The sequence below is a fragment of the Rutidosis leptorrhynchoides genome, chromosome 8 (assembly GCF_046630445.1).
Source record: "Rutidosis leptorrhynchoides isolate AG116_Rl617_1_P2 chromosome 8, CSIRO_AGI_Rlap_v1, whole genome shotgun sequence".
Classification (NCBI taxonomy): Eukaryota; Viridiplantae; Streptophyta; class Magnoliopsida; order Asterales; family Asteraceae; genus Rutidosis; species Rutidosis leptorrhynchoides.
The window spans coordinates 64,076,749-64,087,289 of record NC_092340.1 but is presented as its reverse complement, the minus strand read 5'-3'; the positions used below and the strand labels follow the sequence as shown (position 1 = coordinate 64,087,289).

At 30.5% G+C, this 10,541-nt stretch overlaps 1 long non-coding RNA gene across 1 annotated transcript; it reads left to right on the top strand.

The window, feature by feature from the left end:
- The first annotated feature begins 6,855 nt into the window (after positions 1-6,855).
- LOC139863034 (uncharacterized) lies at positions 6,856-8,436 on the top strand. The gene is made up of 3 exons (XR_011764371.1): positions 6,856-7,045; positions 7,718-7,766; positions 7,984-8,436. It is a non-coding gene; the product is annotated as an uncharacterized lncRNA (long non-coding RNA).
- The last annotated feature ends 2,105 nt before the right edge of the window (positions 8,437-10,541 follow it).

The window sequence follows — 10,541 nt, the reverse complement described above, 5'->3', positions numbered from 1 at the left end:
TGTTTTTCTATGGTTCCTAATATTTCCTCCTCCGGAACCTCTTCTTCCGGTTCCTCTTCTTTCGATTCCTCCTCTTCTGGTTCCTCTTCGGGAATTTGTGAATCTTCCCAAACTATATTCGACTCTTCATTATTATTAGGTGAGTCGATGGGATTTGTACTAGAGGTAGACATCTAACACACAATATCAAACACGTTAAGAGATTAATATATCACATAATATTTACATGTTAACAATATGTAGTTTCCAACAAAAATGTTAAGCAATCGTTTTTCAAGTAAACACGGTCGAAGTCCAGACTCACTAATGCATCCTAACGAACTCGATAAGACACACTAATGCAAATTTCTGGTTCTCTAAGACCAACGCTCGGATACCAACTGAAATGTCCCCATTCATATTGATTATAAACATTCCATATTAATTGATTTCGTCGCGAGGTTTTGACCTCTATTTGAGACGTTTTTCAAAGACTGCATTCATTTTTAAAACAACCATAACCTTTATTTTATCGATAAAGGTTTAAAAACATTACGTAGATTATCAAATAATGATAATCTAAAATATACCGTTTACACACGACCATTACATAATGGTTTACAATAAGAATATATTACATCAAAAATAAGTTTCTTGAATGCAGTTTTTACACAATATCATACAAGCATGGACTCCAAATCTTGTCCTTATTTTAGTATGCAACAGCGGAAGCTCTTAATAATCACCTGAGAATAAACATGCTTAAAACGTCAACAAAAATGTTGGTGAGTTATAGGTTTAACCTATATATTATCAAATCATAATAATAGACCACAAGATTTTATTTTTATAACACATCTCATATCAGGCATTTCGCAAACTGCATAGAGATAAAAATCATTCATATGTTGAACACCTAGTAACCGACGTTAACTTAATGCATAGAATATCCCCAAAACAGAACCTCTCGTCTGTATAATAATCTCGAAGTACTAAACCATCCATAACCTGAATGGGGGTTGTTAAGCCCAATAGATCTATCTTTAGGATTCGCGTCAATTATGGGTCATTTCCCTAATTCTTAGGTTGCCAAACTTGAAGGGCGATATTCGGTTTAATAATCCAACCATAGAATGTAGTTTTGCGTACTTATGTCTATTTTGTAAAACATTTATAAAGCTGCATGTATTCTCATCCTAAAAAAATATATATTAGATTGTAAAAGTGGGACTATAACCCAATTTCATAGATTTTTACTTTGCCGGAAGTAAGACTTGGCCACTGGTCGATTCACGAACCTATAACAAATGTGTACATATATATCAAAGTATGATCGAAATATATTCACAACATTTTTTATTACTTTTTTATGATTTAAGTTTGTTAAGTTAGCAGTCCTCGTTAGTAATCTACAACTAGTTGTCCACAGTTAAACGTACAGAAATAAGTCAATATATATTATCTTGAATCAATCCACGACCCAGTGTATACATGTCTCAGGCTAGATCACAAATCAAAGTATATATATTTTTAGAATCAACCTCAACTCTGTATAGCTAACTCAAACATTACTGCATATAGAGTGTCTATGGTTGTTCCAAATAATATATATAGATGGGTTGATATGATATGTCAAAACATTGTATACGTGTCTATGTTATCCCAAGATTACATAATATGTATAATACAATATAAATTAGTTAGGATATGTTTAGTCTAGATTTGTTACAAAATTTTCGTAGCTAAAACTAGCAAGTTTATCCAATTTTTTTTACCCGTCATTTCTTCGTTTCAAATCCGTTTTGAGTGATTCAAGTTGCTATGGTTTCATAATGAACTAAAATTTATGAAACTAAACAGAAAAGTTATAAGTTTATTGTCGGAAATACAGGTTACAAGTCATTTTTTAAAGAGGTAGTCATTTCCGTCGAAAAAACGACATCTTGATGACTATTTTGAAAAACGTACTTTCACTTTGTGTTTAACCATGATTTTTGGATATAGTATCATGTTCATATGTAATATCATTTTTCCAGAAAACAAACTTCCAATTCAAAGATTAAGATACTTTTTATTTTTTTAACCCAAAACAGCCCCCGAATTCTCTACGACGACGTATGTCCGGTTTTACGGTGTTCTTCGTGTTTTCAGGTTTTAAATCATTAAGTTAGCATATCATATAGATATATAACATGTGTTTAGTTGATTTTAAAAGTCAATTTAGAAAGATTAACTTTATTTGCGAACAAGTTTAGAATTAACTAAACTATGTTCTAGTGATTACAAGTTTAAATCTTCGAATAAGATAGCTTTATATGTATGAATCGAATGATGTTATGAACATCATTACTACCTTAAGTTTAGTAGGTAAACCTACTAGAAGTGACAAGAAATGATATAGCTTCAAAAGATTTTTGGATGGCTTGAAAGTTCTTGAAGTAGAATCATGACACGAAAACAAGTTCAAGTAAGATTTCTGCTCGAATTAAGATTGTTATAGTTATAGAAATTGAATCAAAGTTTGAATATGAGTATTATATTGAATTAGAGAGATAACCTACTATAAGTAACAAATATTTCTTGATCTTGGATGATTACTTGGAATGGATTAGAAAGCTTGGAAGTAATCTTGCAAACTTGAAAGTGTTCTTGGTTTTATGAAACTAGAACTTATAGAATATATGAAGAACACTTAGAACTTGAAGATAGAACTTGAGAGAGGTCAATTAGATGAAGAAAATTGAAGAATGAAAGTGTTTGTTGGTGTTTTTGGTCGTTGGTATATGGATTAGATATAAAGGATGTGTAAGTTTGTTTTCATGTAAATAATTCATGAATGATTTATAATATTTTTTGTAATTTTGTGAGATATTTCATGCTAGTTTCCAAATGATGATTCTCACATGTTTAATGACTCACATGGGCTGCTAAGGAGCTGATCATTGAAGTGTATATACCAATAGTATATACATCTAGAAGCTGTGTATTGTACGAGTACGAATACGGGTGCATACGAGTAGAATTGTTAATGAAAATGAATGAGGATGTAATTGTAAGCATTTTTGTTAAGTAGAAGTACTTTGATATGTGTTTTGAAGTCTTTCAAAAGTGTACTAATACATCTAAATACACTACATATATATACATTTTAACTGAGTCGTTAAGTCATCGTTAGTCGTTACATGTAAGTGTTGTTTTGAAACCTTTAAGTTAACGATCTTGTTAAATGTAATTAATTCATTGTTATTATACTTAAATGAGATGAGATGTTAAATTATTATGTTAACATGATAACATGGTGTATGAATATATCTTAACATCATATATATATATATATATATATATATATATATATATATATATATATATATATATATATATATATATATATATATGTTAAAATACTATTACAACGATAATCGTTATGTATATATATTGTTTCGAAATTCTTAAGTTAGTAGTCTTGTTTTACATATGTAGTTCATTGTTAATATACTTAATGATACATATAATTATCATTTTATCATGTTAAATATAGTGTAACAATATCTTAATATGATACATATGTATTTAGTAAGACGTTGTTATAACGATAATCGTTATATATATCGTTTCGAGTTTCTTAACTTAGTAGTCTCATTTTTATGTATATAACTCATTGTTAATATACCTAGTGATATACTTACTTATCATAATATCATGTTAACTATATATATATCCATATATATATCATCATATAGTTTTTACAAGTTTTAACGTTCGTGAATCGTCGGTCAACTTGGGTGGTCAATTGTCTACATGACACTCATTTCAAATAATCAAGTCTTAACAAGTTTGATTGCTTAACATGTTGTAAACATTTAATCATGTAAATATCAATTTCATTTAATATATATAAACATGGAAAAGTTCGGGTCACTACATATTTAATTGTGAACTATATGCTTTTGGTGTCGCTAGCTTATTATGAATTGCGGATATTGATTTATGCATAATGTTTGCATAGTTGTCGAATTGCTAGCTTGTATTGCGGTATTGTGTAAGTGATTGCAATTAAGTAGGTTATATATGTATATGTATAATTATTGCATTCACTAAGCTTTAGCTTACCCTCTCGTTGTTTACCTTTTTATAGGCTCTGGCGTGGACAAGGGTAAGGGCATTCGTTTGGATTAGTGATCCTTCTTTGTTTTGATAGGGGACGCTTTTGGCATATAGCTTTTGGAGTTTGACCGAGAATTGGGTAGTTTAACCCCCAAATACCATGCTCATAGTGTCGTTTAGAAATTAAACTAGTGTGGTCGAAACTCATATTTTGTACGAAACTCGTATCACGGCATATGTGGGCCCAGTTTCGAAAAACTTATTTTATTATTGAATCATGCGAGTTTTAATTATTATAACATGTTGTGAAAAGCGTTTCGTCTAAATATGTCGGGAAGTGGGAGATCTTTAATTGAAATTTGACAAAACCGGACAGAAGCTGTTGGAGCTTGTGCGCGCCGCGCACCGCGCACCTATGCTGTTATAAAAAAAATTATTCGCGTATTCGGTTGGATATTGGGTTGGGTTGTTACAAATTTTGGGACAACCAAAAATAGAAAGGTGGACAGTTTTTAAATTCAAATATTGTATTAGTCTAATTGCTTATAAACAATATTAATTATATTATCATTTATCAATTACATGTGTATCCGTAATTACATTTTATCCATATGTATAGAACATTATAAAATAACTCATTGACATACAAAGACATATATATACTAATACATATACATTCAAAATATAAAATATAAGTTTATAACATCAATACTTTATATAACTTCATATAACATAACTATAACTGTTTTATTTATCATTCAAAAAAACTTATGTTATTTTGCCAGCTAATGCAAAAAAAGAAAAAAGAAAAAGAAAATATGGTTACAGGTTGATTGATTTTTTTACATATTGAAGAGTCGTAGACGGATCATTGACTATAAACCATTTGCATATATTTTTTAGATTCTATTATTTTTTTATAACGACGTTTAGGAGTCACTAATAGGGGTTCAAACACGATGTCAGAACTCACATACCCGATCACTTTTTAAGATGAACCATTTACATTCATACCGTCCCTTAGGAAAACCAGCACGAAGAATCCATACGGGAAACTCGTGTGGTAAAACTCCCCCAGGTGAAGCTCGAACGCAAATATGTTAAAGACCTCTAAGGCCCATGAAATGAGCGGGTAACTTTAAGGAAAATATTCTGCCGCCCATGGGGATCAAACCCCTGACCCCCTTATAAAAAGTCAGGTCATCACCAATACACCAACACTTTGAAATTAGTTTTTGTTGTGTTAGTTTTTGTGATTAGTTAAATTGTACTATTCTTATAAGATGTAGGTTTTCTCGCATGTTATGGGTGCCCGCAACGGGTCGTGGGTACCCGCGAGCGAATGACATGAGCTAAATTTTTTACCATTAATGGATACGCGGGCCACAGAAAATAAGGGAAAACTCATGGTGGATGTGCGACAAACATAAGAAACACGTACCTTTAACACGCAGGTTTCATCACTATACACACTTAACACCAACTTATATTTTATTCTGAAAGTTTAAACTTACACTACAAATTACGATCATCAAGGGTATCAGTAAAAACACTTCAACATATTTACAACAACAACTCATATTTAATCTTGTAAAAACACAGGTATAAACTAGCATGTAAAAAAAAAAAAACTAGCATGTAAATTATTCAGTTATAACAGTTATATTTATATAAGTAACATATATAATAATAAATTTATTTAATAAAGATAATGTATGAAATCAAATAGTATAGTGGTTGATAATACATAATATTTTAGTAAAAAGGGTAATCCATTTAAACTACATACAAATAAAATCACTCTCCACATAAGTTATGTTTGGCAGAGATTATTTTAGAGTTTTTTGAAATTTTTAACATAACAAACATAAAAATAGATCATCTAAATATCTAACAATTAATCCTAACCATTTATTCATAAACCACCACTAGATCTAAACCATTAAAAAAGATTATGACCTCATAATGTTCAAGATTAGAAATAATGAGACCAAAATACCCTTTCAATTAGAAAAAACTAGTTGTGGAGCCCTCGCTTCGTGCCGGGGGCTCCGTTTTGAATGCGAGTTAAAAAATAATCTTGATCTATTTTATAAAAAAGATTTTTTTCGACATCTAACATTGAAGGGTTGTTCCTTTTGTGGAAGTTGCTTATTTTAGCCTTCGTTTTTTTTTTAAAGTTAGTTGATCTATTTTGTAAAAAAGATTGTTTTTCGACATCTTTTGGTAGCATTGAAGGGTTGTTCCTTCTATGAAAGTTGCTTCCTTTTTCGTTGAGGAAGGGGGAAAAAAGTTAGTCGATTTTTTTGTAATTTTTTTTTTTCGACATCTTTTTCTAACATTGAAGGGTTGGTTCTTTTACGAAAGTTGCTTCATTTATCGTTGGGACAAAAAAAATCACTGTAGCGTAAATAGTACTATTCAATCGGTGGGAACAAAAAAAGAAAAAAATACTATAGCGCGAATAGTACTATTCATAACAGAAAAGATAAATTTTATCTATTAGTTAATATGTAAATAATATAATAATAGTCCAAATAATAGTAGTAATAAAATGGTAGTGATAAAAAAATTTTGTGTTAATGTGTAAAGAATGTAGTTTTTTGTAGTTAATATGTAAAAAATAAAGAGTTTTGTGATAAATTTTAGGAGTTTAAAAGTTTTGTGTGTGTTTTGAAAGAAGTAAAAGTTTTGTGGTTGGTGTTGAAGAAGTAGGAAGTTGGTATTCATTTGAACTATGTCAAATAGATACGTAGAGCAATAAGGATGAAACAAAGAAAAGAGGGGTTCTTTACATTCATTCACATTATTTCCTCTCTAAAAAAAAACCCTAATTAAATTTGTTCTACGCTACGATTAGGATGATTCAACAAAACGGCGATCGGTTTGTTTTCCTGAACATTGGAAGTTAAAGAATCAGATGAATCTGATTGCTTCGATTCGATTCAAAATATGGAAAAAGGTACCGAATTTCGATTTATAGGTTAAATCCATTTTTTGATTTTAGTTGGTTAAATCTAATCGATTGAGTTCGTCTCTAAAGGTTAATGGATTTATGAACAAGTTTTCAATTTGATTTTAAACAATTTTCATTCTATATCAAACACGATGTTGTTTTTAATTTTCATTCTATATACTTTAAGCATTTAGTTGGATTACAAACAAGGGAAATGAGCTCTTATATAATAGAGGAAGAAGAAGGCTCGGTTTTAATGAATTCAAAAATAAATTGTGAATTGATAAAGGAAGAAGGCTCGGTTAAAGGAATCAATTGATTTCTCATATAACTAATTGAATTATCACTCTCCAGCAATTATGGTGAATTAAGCCTTTATTCTGCATAATTGGTACATCATATACCACAAACCATTGATTTAGGTACTACTTTTATTGATTTGCCAGTTAGGTTGTGCTACTTCTATCATACATATATTTACCATAAAAAATGTACATTTTGTACGCCACTGATAGTTAATTCTGATTGTGCAAATTCAAAGTAGACATATTAATCATGCTTATAGAATGTACGATCATAATTTTCAATACAATTCGCCTATAGAGGAAAAGAGCAATTTGATATTCTCTTTTTCTATTTTTTGCAACTTTCTAAATGGTTGTTATGCGGTTATATTAGGTGAAGTTACCGGTGTTATCTCAATCCGAATGTGATTCATATGTATGAGGTTAGTTCCTTTGTTTACCACCCGAATGTAATTAAATGTGTATTTAGTTAACGTCTACTAATACGCATATTTGTTATACTTTTTTTTAAGTATAAATGACTAAAAAGTAGCCTGTTATGTTTGCCTATATTGACCCGTATTGTGAGTTGATGCTCGAAACTTTCACGCCCTTTACAATAAGCGACTAATAAAAAGTTACGCTGTTTATTATTTTCAGGCAACTACAGGCCGACTTAAAGAAGATGAAGCTAGGAAGTACTTTCAGCAACTCATTAATACAGTTGACTATTTCCATAGTCGAGGTGTTTTTCATCGAGATCTTAAGGTCGTAATTCTATCATAATTATTCATACTTGATGCATCACTTATATATATGAATTGCATTTAAAATGGACAAAAGTGTGCGAGTCTACGCGTACCTTAAGTATGAATAATGATGACTAGCTTGATGTGTTAATGACTCTAATACATGTTTAGCTCATGTGTGTAGTATTTTGAACAAGATATGATTTTTAAAACAACAATATATACTTTTTGCTCCTTTGTTCGTTCATGGGGTTAGTCCTATATAATTATTTGTTTTTTTCGTCTCAAAGTGGCTTTAGGTTTTAGTTGTGTATAAGTTCCTATTTTTTGTGTTTGGGTCTAAATGACCCACTATATATAACTGTGTATCATGGGTCTAATAATAAGAAATGCTCTTCATTTAACACATGATATGTTTTCATTGTTGGTTAATAGCAGCTATATCAGTCCCTTTCGAGTTTGTGTTTGGGTCTAAATGACCATGTATTATAGCGTGTGGATCAGAGGATCCCTTTTTCATCTCTTAGTACATTCCAGCAGGAATGGTTTTTTTCTCTTATCTTTATTTATTGGGCTTTGGTGGGTAATGGATCAAAACATGTTATTTTTATAGTAGGTACTGGGTCGGGCTGGTGTCTCTCCAAAACACTTCATGTTTGCAATTGTGGTTATTAATAATTAGTTAGTCAAATGTGAAAATCAGGTTGACTTTTTGAGTAACTTGATCCAGGAATGTGACATGTTCATAAGAATGTGGGTGGTCATTTCCATCCCTGTAAATGAAATGTCCCGTTCATATTGATTATAAACGTTCCATATTAATTGATTTCGTCGCGAGGTTTTGACCTCTATATGAGACTTTTTTCAAAGACTGCATTCATTTTTAAAAACAACCATAACCTTTATTTTATCAATAAAGGTTTAAAAAGCATTACGTAGATTATCAAATAATGATAATCTAAAATATACTGTTTACACACGACCATTACATAATGGTTTACAATAAGAATATATTACATTAAAAATAAGTTTCTTGAATACAGTTTTTACATAATATCATACAAGCATGGACTCCAAATCTTGTCCTTATTTTAGTATGCAACATCGGAAGCTCTTAATAATCACCTGAGAATAAACATGCTTTAAACGTCAACAAAAATGTTGGTGAGTTATAGGTTCAACCTATATATTTATCAATCGAAATAATAGACCACAAGATTTCATATTTCAATACATCCCATACATAGAGATAAAAATCATTCATACGGTGACACCTGGTAACCGACATTAACAAGATGTATATAGAATATCCCCATTATTTCGGGACACCCATTGGACATGATAATTTCGAAGTACTAAAGCATTCCAAATTCCAGAATGGGGCTTGTTGGGCCCGATATATCTATCTTTAGGATTCGCGTCAATTTGGGGGTCTGTTCTCAAATTCTTAGGCTACCAAGCTAAAAAGGGGCATATTCGGCTTCGATCATTCACCCATATAAAGTAGTTTCATTTACTTGTGTCTATTTCGTAAAACATTTATAAATTTGCATGTATTCTCATCCCAAAATATTAGATTTTAAAAGTGGGACTATAACTCACTTTCACAGATTTTTACTTCGTCGGGAAGTAAGACTTGACCACTGTTCGATTCACGAACCTATAACAAATATGTACATATATATCAAAGTATATTCAAAATATATTTACAACATTTTTAATACGTTTTAATGTTTTAAGTTTATTAAGTCAGCTGTCCTCGTTAGTAACCTACAACTAGTTGTCTATAGTTAGATGTACAGAAAATAAATTGATATATATTATCTTGACCCAATCCACGACCCAGTGTATACACGTCTCAGGCTAGATCACAACTCAAAGTATATATATTTTTGGAATCAACCTCAACCCTGTATAGCTAACTCCAACATTACTGCATATAGAGTGTCTATGGTTGTTTCAAATAATATATATAGATGGGTCGATATGATATGTCAAAACATTTGCATACGTGTCTATGGTATCCCAAGATTACATAATATATTAGAATACATGTATAATACAATACAAGTTAGCTAGGATATGATTAATATAGATTTGTTACCAATTTTCACGTAGCTACAACAAGCAAAAATATCCAATCTTGTTTTACCCATAACTTCTTCGTTTTAAATCCGTTTTGAGTGAATATAATTGCTATGGTTTCATATTGAACTTAAGTTTATGAATCTATACAGAAAAAATATAAGTTTATAGTCGGAAATACATGTTACAAGTCATTTTTGTAAAGGTAGTCATTTCAGTCGAAAGAACGACGTCTAGATGACCATTTTGGAAAACATACTTCCACTTTGAGTTTAACCATGATTTTTGGATATAGTTTCATGTTCATAAGAAAAATCATTTTCTCAGAAGAACAACTTTTAAATCTAAGTTTATCATAGTTTTTAATTAACTAACCCAAAACAG